At 40.6% G+C, this 17,578-nt stretch overlaps 1 protein-coding gene across 25 annotated transcripts in view; it reads left to right on the top strand.

Moving 5' to 3' along the window:
- The window catches only part of POFUT3 (protein O-fucosyltransferase 3), a 356,913-nt gene that overhangs the window by 284,532 nt on the left and 54,803 nt on the right, over positions 1-17,578 (top strand). The window lies entirely within an intron of this gene.

Below are 17,578 nucleotides of genomic sequence, written 5' to 3'. Positions count from 1 at the left end.
TCATTTATCTCTACCTCAAACCTTCTTGAGTTGAGGCTTGTCTTCAGGAACTAGTAATGCTGAATTTCTCTTCGTGACACGGGCTCTGTAGCTCTGTCAAGGATGGGAGTCCTGGATTCCAAGAGCAAGGAAGGGTATTTGAAAACATGTAGACCAGTCTCCTCATTTTACACAACATGAGGCAACAGAGGCTTGAGTGTTCAGAGAACGAGTCCAAGGTCACTCAGACACCTGGGAACAAAGACGAAGCCAGATTCCACAAAACCTCTGTTCCGTGTAACCTGCTTTTCCACCTACCCCGTGCTACTTCGTTAGCTCTCTGAATTTCCCGTGTGTTCTGTTTATCCCTTCTAGTGTTGGCCTGCATGAATGGATATTACCATCAGTCATGAATCCTAATAGATGCAACTCCAAGCTTTGCAGGGAATCTAGATACAATCTCAGTGTCATCCGGGACCTTCCTCAGTTCAGTCGGTTTTGGCTTCTTGTTCTTTTGCTTCTACTGTTGTTTTGTTTTGTTGCCTGTGTTATCTTTGCTTGTTAGACATCTATCCTCTGCTTGAATTACTACGTTGTTAGAGGATGCCTGAATTTCCGAGAGAGGCCACTCCATTTCTGAGCAACACTACTTGTGTGAGGAATTCTGTATCATTTTGAGCAAAATATGCCAACCTATAAATTCTACCAGCTGACCAAGGTTCGTTTCCCTGGTGAGGGGAAAATGGCTCCCTTCCCCACCCCAGTACAATAGAAGAGCAGACCTTCCCCCTTGAGTCTCAGTACCTGAATCTTTGAAATTTAATAAGGCAGTTCTATCCCAGGAGGCATTCAGAGGGAAATCTCAAACCCAAGACCTCTCTTCTGTTCCTGTGTGGTTGACAGTTGCCATGGGAATGGGGAGGGGGTGCTGTCCTCAGGCGCTCTGTGACCTCATCCCAGCTCCGTTCCTGGGAGGACCTAAGTGCCTGCTAAGGTTTTTATAGAAGTCGATCATCTGAGCCTAGCAGAGAAAGTGCTGGGTCCCTCTGCACCAGAGCAAGGGAACATGATTTATTTAGTGCTTACCGAGTGGCTCTAACGTCTTTGCCTTGCCTCCTTCCCTGACAAACACAGAAATTCTAATTTTAACTCCGGTATCCTGTTTTCAGTCATAATTCTTGGGTGGATTTCAATGGTTTCTAATTAAAAGGAGAGACCACTGCAATAAACCCTCAGCTGATCAAAGACCCAGAGGTCCCGTGGACACCTCTCAAGCACGGGTGAGATTCCACACGTTCAGTCTTTCATTTTCCTGTGGCTGCAAACATGAGAAAGCAGCTCAGACTGGCTTCAACAGGATCTTCAGTGTGACTCAGCCAGGGCTGGGAATTTCAGCTGAGAATACACTTAGGCGATTTTGCAAACTAATGAGAAGCCTGATTCTGTCCTTGGAGGGAGACACCACCCAGAAGACAACATGGCCACGTGGTACATAAAGGGGAGCCTGGGAGCCTGGAAAGGGCCGCCAGGAGCCACCTAATGTGAAATCCAAGGCTGGATTTCGTATTGATCTTGGAGTGGGGCAGCCAAGAGCGTGCTTTGATGGTAAAAACGCCATCTCTAGAGACTCTGGGGCACTCTAGGGAAGCCTCAGATCCATCCATCTCCATTATTTTGTCAGGAAATAGAATAATAAGACCTGTGTTAAGCTCCTAAACAGCTTTAACGATACCTTTGCCAGTTTATAGGCAGAACATCAGCGTGCATCGTCACAGTCAACATCTTGCCTAGGTGCTCCTGGTTATAGATGTGGTCAAGAAGTAGCCCGTCTCTAAGACACTTCTTAAATACATTCTTGCATGAAAAAGCATCATTCTAGTTTCAGAGGGGCCATTCTTGGAAATTCTAGTAACCCCCTGGAAATTTCAGAATATCCAGTAAAAAGCCATCTTTTTCTTGAATCATAAAGATATTTCTCATGTAGAGTGGGACTTCCCTGAAAAAATGGTGTATTACCAGCCAGTCCCTCACTATTCGACTGTTGCAGGGGGTCTGTGATGTGCATGTCATATTATGACTAAAGATTTAAAAATTTATTAAAGATTAAAGACACATAGAAAGATATAAAAGTAATATAGTGAATTCTCACGATCCATTATGCAGCATAAGAAATAAAAAATGTTCTATAAATTTGAAGCCCTTCTATATTACCCCCAATATCATCTCCCCAGGCCCCTGAAAGTAGTCTCTATCCTAAATCACATACATTTTATTCTCAAGTATTTCTTTGTAAAATTAGTGCACGGAAGTGACTTACATGTTTATAAGCTTTATATAAAGCATATTTTTGCATGTCTTTTTCTGTAATTTGCTTGGTCCACTCAACATTATGTTTGGAAGAGTTGTTCACGTTGATAAATTTCTAGTCCATTGATTTACACTCTGGTTAGTATTTTATTTTTTTTCATTTTCCTGTTGATATATATCTTTATTTTGGTTACAGACATATACTCTTAATTTCAATAGAAATTGTCAAATTGTAGTTATACTAATATGTACTCAAGATACACAATGTATTAGAGTTTTTATTTTTTCACATCCTTGCTAACATCTGCTATTGTCAACCCATTAACATTTTTGCCAGTCTAATTGTATCCCATTATGGTTTTAATATTCATTTCTCTAATTTCTAGTGAGGTTAAGCATATTGTTGGTAAGGTTTATATCTTTATACTAAATTGGTTTCCCAATTTCCTTCTTCATTTCTTACACTAAATATTGCCCTCTCTCTGTGTATGTCTCTCTGTCTCTCTCTGTCTCTATCTCTGTCTCTGTCTCTGTCTCTCTCTCTTTCTCTCTCTCACACACACACACACACACACACACACACACACACACACACCCTGCAATACTTTGTGCTGGTAGGTAGTTCTGGAAGGCAGAAACAGATGATTTCTCAATTCTTGACATAAGTTCTGACTAAAAGAAGGTTCTTTTTACCCTTTCCTGAAGAACTACTTTAATTCTGTCACTTTTCTCTTTAACAGTCTCCCATGTCTCCCTGTTGCTGGGCAGAACAGGTTCAAACGTCTCATCAAATGGCACCCCATTTGCCTATTCCATTTTATTTCTTGCCCCAGTGTTAGCCCACTGCTCCAGGCAGCTTTGTCCTCTTGCTCTTCCCCTCATGAGACAGCTTAGTGACTATGGAGGCTGCCCTTAGAACTTCCAGAATTTTGTGCGTGTGGAAAATGCCACACAATTTTTACTAGCCTGTAGAAACATTGAAGGGCGGAATCTTAATCTTTCCTACCTGGTGCACAGAGGAATTGTTCGTTTTTGGATGAATGGATTGTTTCAAAGTGGAGCAGTTGGGTTTTCCCACATGCCTGTGCTTTAAAACCAAGAATTTTCAGCAGATGGCTGTCTGCAAGGTGAAGTCCAAGGGGAAAATAAACATCCCCCCAACCACCACCATAAAAATATCTGTCCAGTGAGTCACATTATGTTCAACCCTGAACCCTACTAAAGGGACTGCGTATGCATTGAAATGCTGAGCGTCCTTGAGAAATACTGTAGGGAAGGGGAAATATTAATTGTCAGACATTGTTGAAAATATTGCTAGGTTATCTCGAAAGGCCTGAGACTCTGAAAGAATGAAATAGAGAGGTAATAAGTTTGTATTTATAATGGGTGTAAGGAAAAAGTTCAGTTGTTTTCTGAAAAACACAAGCAGAGATAAGGCATAGGGCATGTGTGGAGATCACAAGTGGCTTCCACATGCAAAAGTTTACTTTCCTAAATAACAGAGGGCTGGTAGGGAGTCCTCGAGAAGTCATCTGAAACCAAAGTACCTTCTGTGTCTGTTCTGTCCCTGTAGGCTTCAACTATCAACTCCACACCCCAGACCTCCCAAAGGAGATAAAATAATTCTGCTTTTATCTCACTGGCCAGAACTCAGCAACGTGGTCACTCCTAATAGCAAAGGAGGCTGTGAAATGTAGTGTTTGAGCTGAGCATCTTATGTTCTAGAATAAATTTAGATTTCAGTTATTAAAGAAGAGGGGGTACTTGATACTGGATAGACAACTAGCAGGCTGCGTTCATAACCAAAAGGGGGAAATAAGCAAATGGAGCATCAGGAAGAAGTAGTGCCTGAAACTGGGCAATAACTTTTCATACACTTTGAGTTTATGTGGTATAAACACTATTGCTGGTGGGTTGTGGAGGCTTCTAGACTGATCTATAGTACTACGTTGAGTAGCCAAATGATAATTAAAATTCATTTTCACCTCTCTTGGTCTCAATTTCTTTACCTAAAGAAATGAGGGAATTTATTGTATCAATAGTTTTCAGTTTTCTTAGCAGCAGAATTCTTTCTTCTAACACAATTTTTTATGGATTCCCAGATAAGAGTGATGAAAAGGAAGATTTTTGCAGTTGAAGTGGGAGTAGTGAGCTGGCAGCTTCCTACCATGGTCTTTTCCTTGTTCTACAATGTGGCCTCAGAGAGATCCTGGGGCTCCAAGTAAGGGAATGTGAAATCCACTGGTCTTGATGCTTTTCAGACTTGAACTTCTTAGAGTTTTATGACTCAGACTAAAACGGGGATTCTGCAAACCTTTGTCTGTGAGCTTTTGTCTTTCTCTTCTTAGTTAGGATTTGGGGAGAAATTTTCTACTTTATTTCTTACTCAGGGAGAAAATAAGATTCTTAATTTTTATTTTTATTTGGCGAGAAAATAAATAAAGTTCTGGCTTTTAAAATGTTTGTTTTTATTGAAGTATAGTTGATTTACAATGTTGTGTTAGTTTTAGGGGTATAGCAAAGTGATTCAGTTTTACAGATACATATATATTCTTTTTTCAGATTTTTTATTATAAGTTATTACAGAATATTGACTACAGTTTCCTGTGCTATACAGTAGGTCCTTGTTGTTTATCTATTTTATATATAGTAGTGTGTATCTGTTCATCTCAAACTCCTAACTTCTCCCGCCCCCATCCCTTTCCCTTTCCCCTTTGATAACCACAGTTTGTTTTCTATTTCTGTGAGTTTATTTCTGGTTTGTAAATAAGTTTATTTGTATCACTTTTTTAGATTCCACATATAAGTGATATCATATATTTGCCTTTGACTTACTTCACTTAGTATGATAATCTCTAGGTCCATCCATGTTGTGGCAAAAGGCATTAAAAATTCTGATTTTTAAAATTTCTATTTGGGAAGAAAGTTTGGGAAGCCTTCTGATATCTGACCCCTTTTTGCATAAAATGAAACATAAAAGTCTGTCCCTGTTCACAGGGCTTCTTTGGAATTCTTTACAAGCATAGATGGACACCTTGCACATACCTTAATATTTACTAGAATTAGATAAGTAGCTAAATTAGATGTGTTGTTGTTAGGATTTCCCCCGCAATGATATGTTTCCTTCCTTGAAGTGCGGCTTCTGAAGGCCACAAAAAGCATATTGTAGATAATCAGTGTCTGATCACACTTGATTTTCTACATGTTTCTTAGTTAATGCTTGGATTCTATCCCAAGGTGAATATTGAAGGGAAAACTTTGACTCTAATCCATGTAGTCAATTTAGTATAGTCATGGAGAGGGGGAAGATGTTTTCCTACAGGATCTGTAGCCAAAGTGTTGGAGTTTAAATTTCATGTGTGGCTTTCCTTTATGAGGATTAGCTGCTGTGCAAGTCTGAAAAAAAATGCTACGGAGAAGTGAAATTATAGATGGAGACAGTGTAAAACCAAGGGTGGCTTTTGAGTCACACTTAATAGGAACCTAGAACTCTTTGCACTTTCCAAGTTTTTGCCATCCTACTGGGACTCTTAAACTTAAATAATAATCTCTTTTCCCCTTTAAATAATTCTTGTCCTACTTTTAAGACTACTAGGGGAATAAAATAAAACACATGCAAAACTTAACCATCAGCATTACTAAAACATATGTAACGGCGCGCAGAAACACTGCAGACCTTGTAAAAATGCATGTAAGACCTCAGAGAAAATCACCTCAAGTACAGGCCCAAATGTATTTGAATGGAGAGCATAGGTTTGGTGGGCAGGAAACTCAGGGTTTACTTTCAGCTTTGTCATTGCCCACATCTGTGCCTTCTGTGTAATCATTCTGGTCTACCTGAACTTTAGCCTCACCCTTCACATAGTTGAGTGATATTTTTCTCTTGTCTTCCAGAGATTCTGGGACCATTATGGTCATTTTCAAAAAATTCTTAGGTCAAATGAGAAAAGATGATGGCTCAATAATTCAAGAGGTATGACTGCTGTGTCAAACACTAATGAAACCAAGACGGTGTGGCTCTCATAGAGTCATGGAACTGGCATTAACTCTACGATCATTTGCAAAAGATAGAAGTTCATGATTATCTACCATTTTCCCTAGATCCTTAGTTCTATTGGCCGGATTTCCTTTAGTAGGTCTAGATCACTTAATCTTCCCTTTACTCCCGACTTCCTGGCTTTATCTCCTTCATATTTAACCCCAGGTTAAAAAGACCAACTTCTGTATTCAGTGGGTTTCCTTCCATCTTAAAATTGAATGGATTCCCCTTGTGAAAGCTCAAAGTGGTAGGAAACGAGTTGCTACAAATCAACGGCCTTTAAGATTTCTCTGTTCAGTGTTGAGGTCACTGGGGCCCTCTCTCAACTCTAACAGTTCTGAGCAGCCAAACAGTCCCTAGTCCTTGACCTTGAAATTTGGGCTTGGGTCCACAATCTTCAGAGCTGGGAGTCAGCCCAAGTATAGCTCTTGTCTGGCTGCTGCCCAAAAGTATGGTAAAACTCCTAGAAACAAAATATCTATAAACAAACAAAATGAACTAATACATTACCTTCATGGCGTTTGAATTGAAATCAGAGCAACTCCTTTTAAAAAGTCACATAAAAGTAGCTAAAGAGTTTTCTATTTGCTAAAAGATGTTCTTTAGCAACATGAAGGGTTTTAGGAACCCAATGGGTTAGGTTTTAGAGAAAGTTTTGTATGACCTCCCATTAAACTTGGTTCTGTAACTACCCTTGACAACTATGCTGTGTAAGGCTGTGGTCAGGGACAGAATCATGGCCAGGCAGCCTCTGTGGTCACAGGGCCCCGTGTTCAGAAGCTTGGTTGAATACTCTGTTGCAGCCTTCTTGAAATTCTGAATAATTTCATCTTTGAGCTTGGGTTTTGTATGTGAAGTTTGATGGGACAATGGAATATGGGCAGGAGTAGAAGAGATAGACACCAGCATTGTTTGTCTCCCTATGTGTGTGCAGTGTTCATCATGACACGATTCCAGGGGACCCGCGATGTACGAGAAGTCACAAAGATGCCAAGTGAGCGCAGGGTAAGCTTCTTAAGTCTATGACTGAGTAAGCAAGGATGCTGACAGCCCCACGAAGCAACACCTTCCAACAACTTGGAACTCAAAAAGAAGGCAGTTCCCTCTGAGAAACACTGAAAACCAAAGAACCCTATTATATCAATTTTTATTTGCATTGTTTCTCTGTGTCAGCCAACAGCTTTTATTGACAATGATGACCCAGAAGGAATGGCAGGACAACCCAGAGTTCCTTCACTTTTCAGTGTTTTCTTACTTATTAGTAAAACAATTGTAGAGAGCGTTACATGTAGCAAGAAGTGAAACTGAAAAATTTGTGTTAATTTTGAGAAAAGTTTTCACTGTTCCAGTAACAACAAAATACAGACATGTGTACAAGCTATAAAATGCAAATTGTGTAAAGTTGGTGATTCCCCGTTATAAGTAAATGCTCTTATATTTGCACTGAAAGACAGACAGTATCTTGACTAGAACAACGAGGAAGGACTGGGCTAGAACCACCCCGCTAAGCTACACCAAGATTCCTGACCCTCAAAACTGTGTGAGATAATGGATGTTTGTTGCATTAAGACACTAGATTTTGGGGTAATTTGTCACGCAGCAGTAGATTACTAATACAGATTTTGGTACCTGGGAATAGCGTTCGGTTGTAACACAAGCCCAAAATGTGGGGGTAGGTTTAGAATCAGGTAGTGAGTAGAACCTGGAAGGGTTTTTAGGAGGGTGTTATTCAAAGCTTAAAGGAGCCATGGAGAAACGGTAGAAGCATTACGTCTTTTGAGATGACTCCAGGTGAAGGCTTAAAAGCTGGTGAGGGAAATGTTATTGGCAAAGTTTATTCTCGTTACGTGGTGGCATAAAGTTTAGCATAGCTTCACCGCAGTAACGTGGAAAATAGCCCATGTGCCTGTGAACCGGGAGAACCAGCTGAGGAGACGTGTGAGCAAAACGTTGGTGTCTTCTTTTTCCTTCACCTTCTTTTTCCAGATTAAAATGTGAGAGGAGAGAGATAAACTAAAGAGAAAAAAAAAAGAGGTTAAACCAAAATAGGCTGAGACATCCTGGTCTTGAAATTTCTAGCTTCTCCAGATGACAAGTGATGGTAAAGTCAAGAAACAACCTCTGAGCAAAGATCAAATTCAGGAAGCTGTTTTCATTCTCCAAGGATAAGCTGCAAAACATACACACAGCCCTGTCCCAGGATTTTGCTAATGTTTCTCTCGCTGTCACAACAGAATCATAAGGGACCTTGATAATCTTGACACTCTGCAGAGCATCACGCTAGTCTCTTGTAGTGATGACATCATGTAAATTAAACCTGCTGAGTAGGACTTGGTAAGTATTCTGGATCAGATCTGATAAAATACAAATGTGAGACAGGATGGGAGGTATTCTCTGCACAATTAAGGGACTTTCCTTTTTTTTTTTTTTAATTTATTCAATTGTCTAGAGTATTCTGGGATATCCCCTCCAAGGGAAAAGACAAGTTATTTTACTTTGTACCTCTTACTACTAAGAAGGAAGAACATTTCTTGGTAAATCTCTTAATATTTTAGAGAAAGCATTTACCACAGTGGGGAACAGTGCTCCTTGCATTTATTGAGTGATTTGAAAGACGGCCAGTTTTGAGTGGTGGCCAGAAAAAGAGAGGCCTGTGCGTCATGTCCTGGTTCTGAAACTACTGGCCCTGCCACTCAGAGGGGTATGCAGTGTTTCCACACGTCTCCACAGTAGATTAGGGTGAGTTGCAGAATCTTCCCGGGCACCAGGACTTGAGTCTCAATGCAGACTCTTAAGGCTCCAGAGCAAGGCCGTGCCATCTCTGGCATAGAATTATTCCCTGTTTAAAAGCAGCTCCTGGGGGAATTGAATGAGCAAGGTGGTCGAATAGGAAGCCCCAAATCCTGTTCCTTTACGGAGACAACTGAGTTAACAGTAACAGTCCAGAAAGCCTTCATCAAAACAGTGAAATAAATGAAGAAGTAGCAGTATTGAACACAGGTACAAAACTAAGGACAGTGGCATTGAAAAGAGAAGGAAAGCCATACTATTTCACTGTGTTTCCTGGTAGCGCTAACCCCAAGCCAGCACCACGTGGCACAGATGGGAGAAAACCCCCAGCTTGCGGCTTCTCCTTGGGAGGCAAAGACAGGAGTGGACTTCCTCTCTGCCGTTGGGCTCTTCGGAGGGCTGGCTCTAAATAATTTTCTACATCGTTATTTCCTGACGTGTGTCTCTGTGTCCCTTATGCTATATGCTTATGGTTACGGGTACATTTCAGTATTCATAGCAGGTCAAGAGTCTTCAACCCGCTAAAATAAGAAAATTTTCTGAAACCAAAATCCAAGAAGCAGAGAAAGTGGCTTGGAGCTAAGGGGTGTGATCCTTTATTCTGTCTCCCAGCAATGTCCCAAGAGGCCTTGAAGAGGCCAGTTAACCTCTTAATGTCTGTGCTTCCTTTTGTGTGAAATGGGACTCATAACCTTTATGATGTAAGGACACTAAGCAGATGAATTATTTAATGTTAGATGATCTACGATCTGCCACACTGGATTATTTTGAAGATGCCCATACATTATTCATCGCCAAATGCACTTCTTTTAACATTATTAGAGTATGCAGTCTCTCACAGATTCCAGATACGACATACACTTTCTAATAGGTGGCAACAGGGTACATGCTGTGGGCTATTTTTAGCTAAAGTGAGTTCATCCTAGGTGACCCAGAGTGCGATGTTTCAGGGCTCTGTGAAAACAATGAACCCAGCTGCACAGTGGATGGTAACTATCACTGTCTTTATTTAGAGCTCAGTAGACTGTCGGCATTCAGGGATTTCATAGCACACTTTGCATTCTTTGTAAGCATCATCAGAGGTTCATGTCACAGAGTGACCTGCGGGTTTGTGGTGGCAGGAGTTTGAACTGTGTGCACCAAGAGCCTGATGCATAGGGACCAGTCACAACAGCTCTGAGGGGAGCAAGCTGGATTCTCCTTGTGTGGGACCCACCTGAGCCCTCGTCTCCTCTCTCAGATGCGGTAGACGTTCTTAAGTGGTAAAACCTCAGTATATTTGCGAAAATGGCTCTTCTGGGAGAAATAAACCATGGCTAGTGCTGGTGATGAAACTGAAGAAGTCTAAGAAGTGCTTATTCTCAGCCAGAAAAGAGAAATTCTTTTAATGAATAAAGAGTGGGATGTTGAACTTGGCAGATTTAAATCCATGATACGATGCAGCCCACCAAACGGGTATATGGGAACCAGAAAAATCACTTCATGAAATCATTTTAGCAAGAGTACTTATGAAATCAGGATTTTATTCATTTATTTTGGCATTTTTACTCTTTTTAAAATATGGCTAATCTGAGGGTCAGAAAAGGAGCTATTTTACTTTTCAATTTTACCTTGTCATATTTTCTAGGAGAGGTTATAGGATACGGCAGTGGTCTACCTCATTCTTTTTTTTTTTTTTTTTTTTTTTGCATTTTGTAAGACGGAATCATATAATCTCCAGATGAAACTCTTACCCTTCCGTTTTGACATTTGAACCATTAAATTCCTTATTTTGATGTATTGTAGCAGTATTCAGAAATAACGTTAAAGTAGAGATACCTGAGGTTTCTATAGTTCTTAACTTTAACTGGAATATTTCTGGGGTTCCTCAAAGTGTATTTTATAGAGCAGGTGCCCTCCTTGAAGAAACGATTCTGTGATAAATTAACCTTTAAAAATCTGCCACGCCCGGTTTCCATGTTAGAGCGTCAAAGAGCATATTCACCTATTTATTAAATTATTCACCTATTTATGAAATGTGCTGGGCACATCTAAAGCTTAATCTTCTGTGGTTTAATTTTGTTTAATCCTGGGATAAACAATCTTCCAGAGATTTTTTTAAAAAGAGAATAATTTTGAGTGTCTTATGAAGCCAACATAAACTTGACATCACATTAAAGGAACAAATTTGTATTTATATCAGCTTTTAAATCTCATTCTTAAGCGAGGTGGCAGATACGTCATCATTCATTGTGAGAGCAGCAGTAGGAAGGAAGACCCCTGCCACGATGTCCCCAAGGGTCACTATGGGATGGACGTCAAGTCCTCTCCTGAAATGGAGTCACAAACAAAAGCTTTCCGAAGTGACCGATTTTCACATGAAGGATGTGGACAATTACTGTGCTAGAGACTGTTGGCCACAAAGTTGTGTTGACTTCTGAGACAAAATGTGCTTACATTTCCTCTTGCAGACCTCTGGATTAGTTTAATCTCAACAATGTAGAGCACAGCGTTTAAAACTTTGATCCACTGACAATTAGTGTCCCCGTTGGAACCACAGTGTTCTCTGCCACGTGACTGCATTTACGTCCCGTCATCCTCCACTTCAGGTTGTCTTGTTCATCAAAGCGACCTTGTTGTCCATAAAGAATTGACTACATAATAACCTTTGCAGAATCAAACTTACAAAATAAATTTATAAAAATAAAAATACTTTTTATCTGTTATAACTTGGGTGTCTGTATAAAAGTCAGTTTGAAATGTTTATAAGTTCTACGTTGCTGTTGGGTTTGATGAGGTGCCATCTGTGCTTTTCAGGGAACTTTGCTTAAAGTTCTCTTTTGTTTGTTACTTGGTCACATTTGGACATCATGCATCCATTTTCCTCCCTGAATTTTAAGACATTCTGTATGTTTTGTTAATTATCTATCCTCCAAAGATTTGAAGACTTCATCTGTAAATCCACACTGCAGTAGTTTTGGGTAACCTTTAAAAATATTTTTCTATTTCTGTCATGTTTATTGCTATATTTAGACTTTCTGTAGTCTCTTTAATCAATATTGGTAATGTTAATTTTCCTTACCAGTATCATGTTTTTCCAGATTTAGGAAATCCAAGAAATATCTGTTATTCATGGCTAGAATAAAATATACCCTATACCACTTTATCTCTCAACTTTTTCTCAGGTTGGAAAGGAAAAAGGGAGAAAGAAGAGAAAGACAGTGATTGTAGTAAGAGCAAAGGTGGACTGCAGGAGACCCAGAGTGGGGAGTGGAATGTAAAACGCTGCTTCATTGCTCCTTTCTACAGACCTTTCGTCTTAAAAGAGGAGTGAGAAAGGCGAAGGCGGATAAACAAGGATGGGCTTTCAGAGGTTTAGGGAGTCCACTACCAACCAAGTTTCTTCAGCTATTGAAAAAATGATTTCTACCATCTATACCCAGCTTTGGGTATGAAGATTAGGTAAAATAGTCTATGGTTCCCTGAAATACAACCCTACGTAAATATAAACTAATAGCATTATTTTATAAATTTCATATGGTCAATCCTTACTTCTTCTCTTCTGGCAAACTTCCATTTTTAAATTATGTCCTTTGTTTTAGGTTGAGAGAGGTGAGCAATGTATGAGTTATTGATGGATGACAGTTTTCGGCTGACCACAGGACTGTCCAAGAAAAAAAGGCCTTGTAAGCTTAGTTAATATATTCATTATTACTGATAAGGAGTTGTAACCACCCATATGGCCTGCTAGACTACATTTTTAAGAAAGTTTCAGCAAATAATGATCACTTTGGCACTGTGACTGCCCTCCTTAAAAGAATCGGTACTTAGTGAGAGAAGAGAAGTAAGTATTTGAGGGATGTGATACCTTGACAAGAATCTTGTTCAAAACAGAGAAGGATATTGGCCAGTAGCCCAACCACGTATCTTCTGTCCATTAACCTCCTTCTCACTCTTCTAGTTTCTAACCTCTCTCTCCACGTTCCCTTCTGTCTAATTCCCCACCCATGACCTGGACAATTTGTGGTTGATTCTATGGTAACGACTGTTGGAAAGCTATTTGACTTCTTTCGTATCTATTTTTGACAGCCTTTCCCTATTGTTTTGCTTTTCATCTATTGTTCTGTGACCAGGGGCAATGTCCTGCTGGTAAAAAGAGCTTATTCTTCCTGAAAGCCATCATGTTAGGTATTCCACAAATGTCCCTAACTTCCTCTTGCTGATACAGTCACTTCTGTGGGTGGCAAATAGTGTTTTGGTCATTAAGAGCGTGAACTGAGAACCGGAGAGAGAGAGAAAAAAAGATGCACTTAATTGAAGCCCAAGGTGTTAAGCCCACCTTGTTATTCTGCAGCTCATTCAAACATCTACAGAAGTGTATTTCTCTGGAGGGAGGCACCCAGATGAAATGCCCGTTCTCCAACGCTATCTGTAGGCATCAATTTGCCCAGCTAGGGAGAGTGTCGATGGAGGGGAAATGCCGATGGTTCTGTAGAATTTTGTAAATTAATCTGCATATCAGATGCCCCAGTCTGGGCACATTACCTTAAAAAGAAACTTCATGAATTTGATGAGTTTATTTTGGAGCATGTATATGAAGAGAAGAACCATCCCATGAATATAAAATATTTAGATAAGCCGAGGCCACAGAAGCACAGTCGTGACTGGGCGACAGAGGTGCAAATCTAATTTTCTCATATCCTCCTTCTTCCCCACGGGCTAACCCGATTTCTTAATGACCGAGATGGTTTAGCAAAGCCCGAGAAAATCAGGTGAACAACTGTAAATAATTGACCTACACCATGAGCCACACGGAGCTACGTGTCACTCGGGAAACTAATATCTGTATAATACTTGATTGACAAATCACCTTGAACACTGGACCCTTATATTCGTCCTATGCTGGAGGCATTGTTTTGATTTTATTCTACTCTTCACGTGGAATGAACAAGCTAAGATGCAGATATATTAAACGACTGTTCCTTTGCTTTATCACTGCCAAGCACAGTGCTGGGACCCACCCCCTGGTGGCCTAGCTCCAAGCCCCTTGCTTCCCCTGCCCTCAGCAGTTACCGATGTGTGGTGGGGGGTTATGACCCACCCATAAGAAATAACAGAGAATTAAGCAGGGCATGTAAAAGGGAACACTGGGTGAAGAGCCTCACTCTGCTGTCGAAGTGCAGCCGGTGGGTCCTGATGGCGTGTTTGACTATTGGTAGCTGATGCCGAAGCAGCTCTGAGATTAGACCAACGGGCTAGCTAGACTTTATATAATGATACACCCATAGGAAAAATACTGTTTCATACTTCTTTCAAATGCATATTGATTCAATCTGCAAGCAGTGCTTGGATTCCCGCTCCGTTTTTTGCCAACATATCCACCCCAGCGAATTCTTTAGGCTCCTTTGGTCCTGGCTGTCCTCCACCTCAAAGGATGAACAAAACCTTGCAAACTTCTCTTTCTTGTTTAGTCATCCCCTGTATTTTAAGATTCATTATTAAAATCCTTCAAAGTTAGAGCATTCAAAGCAACCCCTCTGTGTTTGAAGAACTTTGGGTAGTCTCCAAACTTGGGATTTAGACTTTTGGACTCTTAGATCATTTCTTATAATGAACGTTGTTCTTTCCTGAAATTTCCTGAAAGATGTAGAAATTCGTTCTTTAACATTCAGATTATTAATTATTCAGAAAAGGATGAGCAGGCTTTCTAGGTAACTCCTTCAGCCTGTTCCACATTACTTGTTAGAGGAGGACACACGGGTCTTCGCTCCCTTATAATAAATGCCAGCAATTGAATCATTGTTTCTAAACCATGATTAGAGCTGTCCTGAGAGCTTCATGCCAGGGTCCGTCGGTTTCCTACATTAGCATATAGTTACATGGTTTCTTTGCTCCAAGAAAAAGCCCCGAGACAACTTTGCTGTCAAAAATATGTTTTTCCGTAAGTGGGAGGTCAATAGGATCTCCATGTCCCCGGTTGGGAAGAAGAAATGAGATGCCAAGTGTGACTCCCAGTAATCATCTACCTTTCAGAGCTTGATTGGGTAATTTTCTCCGAGGATGAAGAAGCTGACAGAAATGCTTTCAAGATGGAAAGGGAGCTTATAAAACCCGCCTGACTTATTATTTTCTGCCTGAAAGCAATAAACATCTGTTTCCTTGATAAAGTAACCAGGTTGATATTTGAGGGGAATAAGGCTATTTAGCTGGCTTCCAATTATTGATTCTTCTTGAGAACATTACCCTGAGGGCTCTGTGCAGTGAAACATTGAACATTACCCCAAAGCCTCTAGGTTCCCTTACGCAGTGTGTCAATAGCCCAAATTCCATGCCGTGAGACATTTTTTTTTTCATACTAGAAAATGCTGGCAAATCTGTTGAGCACAGAAAGTAGGTGATGGCTGTTCACTTTGATTGAGATATTGGAGGAGGACAAAATTTAGGGAAGATCATCTTTTTCACATACCAATGTGTCCCACTCTTGAAAAGCTGGAAGTAATTTCTTTGGACTTAGATGTGAAATAGATCTAGAAAGAGATGGTTCTTCTGTCGTGTGTGTGTGTGTGTGTGTGTGTGTGTGTGTGTGTGTGTGTGTGTTATATCTGAGTCTTATTATCATACTTAGAACACCCAGACTCTTGGCTCTTGGTTAACGAAAGTTTATTCTATTATATAGAAATAGTTGTTTATGCCCTTGATACTCAAAGAGAGGTCCTTGGACCAGCAGCCCTGGCATCACCTGGGACTGTCAGAAATGCAGAATCTCAGGCCTGAGAACTACATTTTAACCACAAACTGCATTTTAACAGGATCCCCAAGGGTTTCACACGCACATTCAAGTTTGAGAAACTCTGCTTAGCGCTTCATAGTGGAAAGAGCAGAAGGAACATGAGCTTTTGAGCCAAATAAATTGAATTCCAACTCTACTGTTTTGAAATCATGTGATGTTTCAGGACATTACTTAACCCCTGTGTGAAAGGTTTCTTATCTGTAAATTGAGGACAAGTGTTGATATTAGCATAGTAGAAATACAGGTGGTGGGTGAGAGCAGTTGCATTAACAATAGGTAACGTTCACTGAGTGCTGTGTTAGTCGGCATCTTGGCAGGAAACAGAATCCACTCAGATGTTTTCAATAAATGGTTCTCAACTCTGGCTCCATTACCTGCAGAGCTCTTAAACAACACGAGTGCCTAGACCCCACCCCAGGCCTGTTACATCAGTCTCTGGGGATAAAGGCCCAGGCATTGGTAGTTTTCAAAAGCTCCCTTGGTGGTGATAATGTACAGGGAGAGTTGAAAGTCACTGATTTAAGTGAATAGATTTTAATGAAGGGACTACTTACAGAGATTTGGGAAGAGTTAAGGAAACAAAAATGGGATGTTGGAGCACTCAGGGACCAGCCACAGAGGGAAGGCATTAACCTTCCTGGGCTTCAGGGACCATGGGAGCAAACAGTGACCCTGTACAGTGGAGGAAGGGCCACCCGGTGGAGTTTAGTAATGGAGGGACTGGATTGCTGCCAGAGAAGTAAGCAGAAGGGGGCAGGAAGGAATTCCCTGTCCTCTCTCTCCTCCAACCTTCTGGTTCCCTGACACTTCCTCCCATTGGCTGACCCCATACTGAAGCTGGCTGGCAAGGGAACGTGGGTGATGTAGTCCTCCAGAGAGGTCCCCTTTCCTGGGGAGGAAGCAGCAGAGAAAAGATGGGAGAATGAGTGGTGGGAGGAGGAAGGGTGGCCACAGGGTCAAATGAAGAGTAATCAGCACAAGCACTTACTGAGGACCAGGCTCCCTTCCAAGTGCTTTACATGTATTAACATTTCAGTAAATGGCTTCATTCTTCTTCATTAAAATCCAGTACTATTTTTATTGAACAAGGATATGTTCCGGGTCAATTAATTATTGGAGATAGTTCAGTATTTCAAAGGTTTCAGATGCACCATCACCAGAAGAGAGCTTCTAGTGCTCAGAGCACAGGAGATACATTCTCTAGACCAGCTGGGTACACCGAGTAGATTCTTTATAATCGGTTGGTTGTAGGAGTAACAATCTGGGTAATGAAACACCTCACCTTGGTCCCTATGACCCAGCTTTCTAATTTATCTTAGGAAACAGAAAGACATAGTGGACACCCCCTCAACAAGTGGCAGGTCCTGCCAGAATTTTAAGACCAATTACCTGAAGAAGTCTACAAGACCAACTCTATAAGTTCTTTTGTTCTCTGTTGAAAGATGCATTTTGATATAATTAACAACAGTCTGGGAAGATAGGTAGCAGAGGATAACTGGATGGAAGGGCAGAGGAAGAGTCCCGTTCGGTAGAGACAACACAAAAGATAGTCTGGGTCACATGTTAAAGCTATTGGATTAAGACATACAAGCTACTATGTATAAAATAAGTAAGCAACAAGGATATGTTGTACTGCACAGGGAAATATAGCCATTCTGTTGTAATAGCTTTAAATGAAGTATAATCTATAAAAA

Source organism: Camelus bactrianus, chromosome 26 (assembly GCF_048773025.1).
Source record: "Camelus bactrianus isolate YW-2024 breed Bactrian camel chromosome 26, ASM4877302v1, whole genome shotgun sequence".
Classification (NCBI taxonomy): Eukaryota; Metazoa; Chordata; class Mammalia; order Artiodactyla; family Camelidae; genus Camelus; species Camelus bactrianus.
Note: the sequence above shows the minus strand (reverse complement) of the source record. Positions and strands in the feature narration are given on the sequence as shown.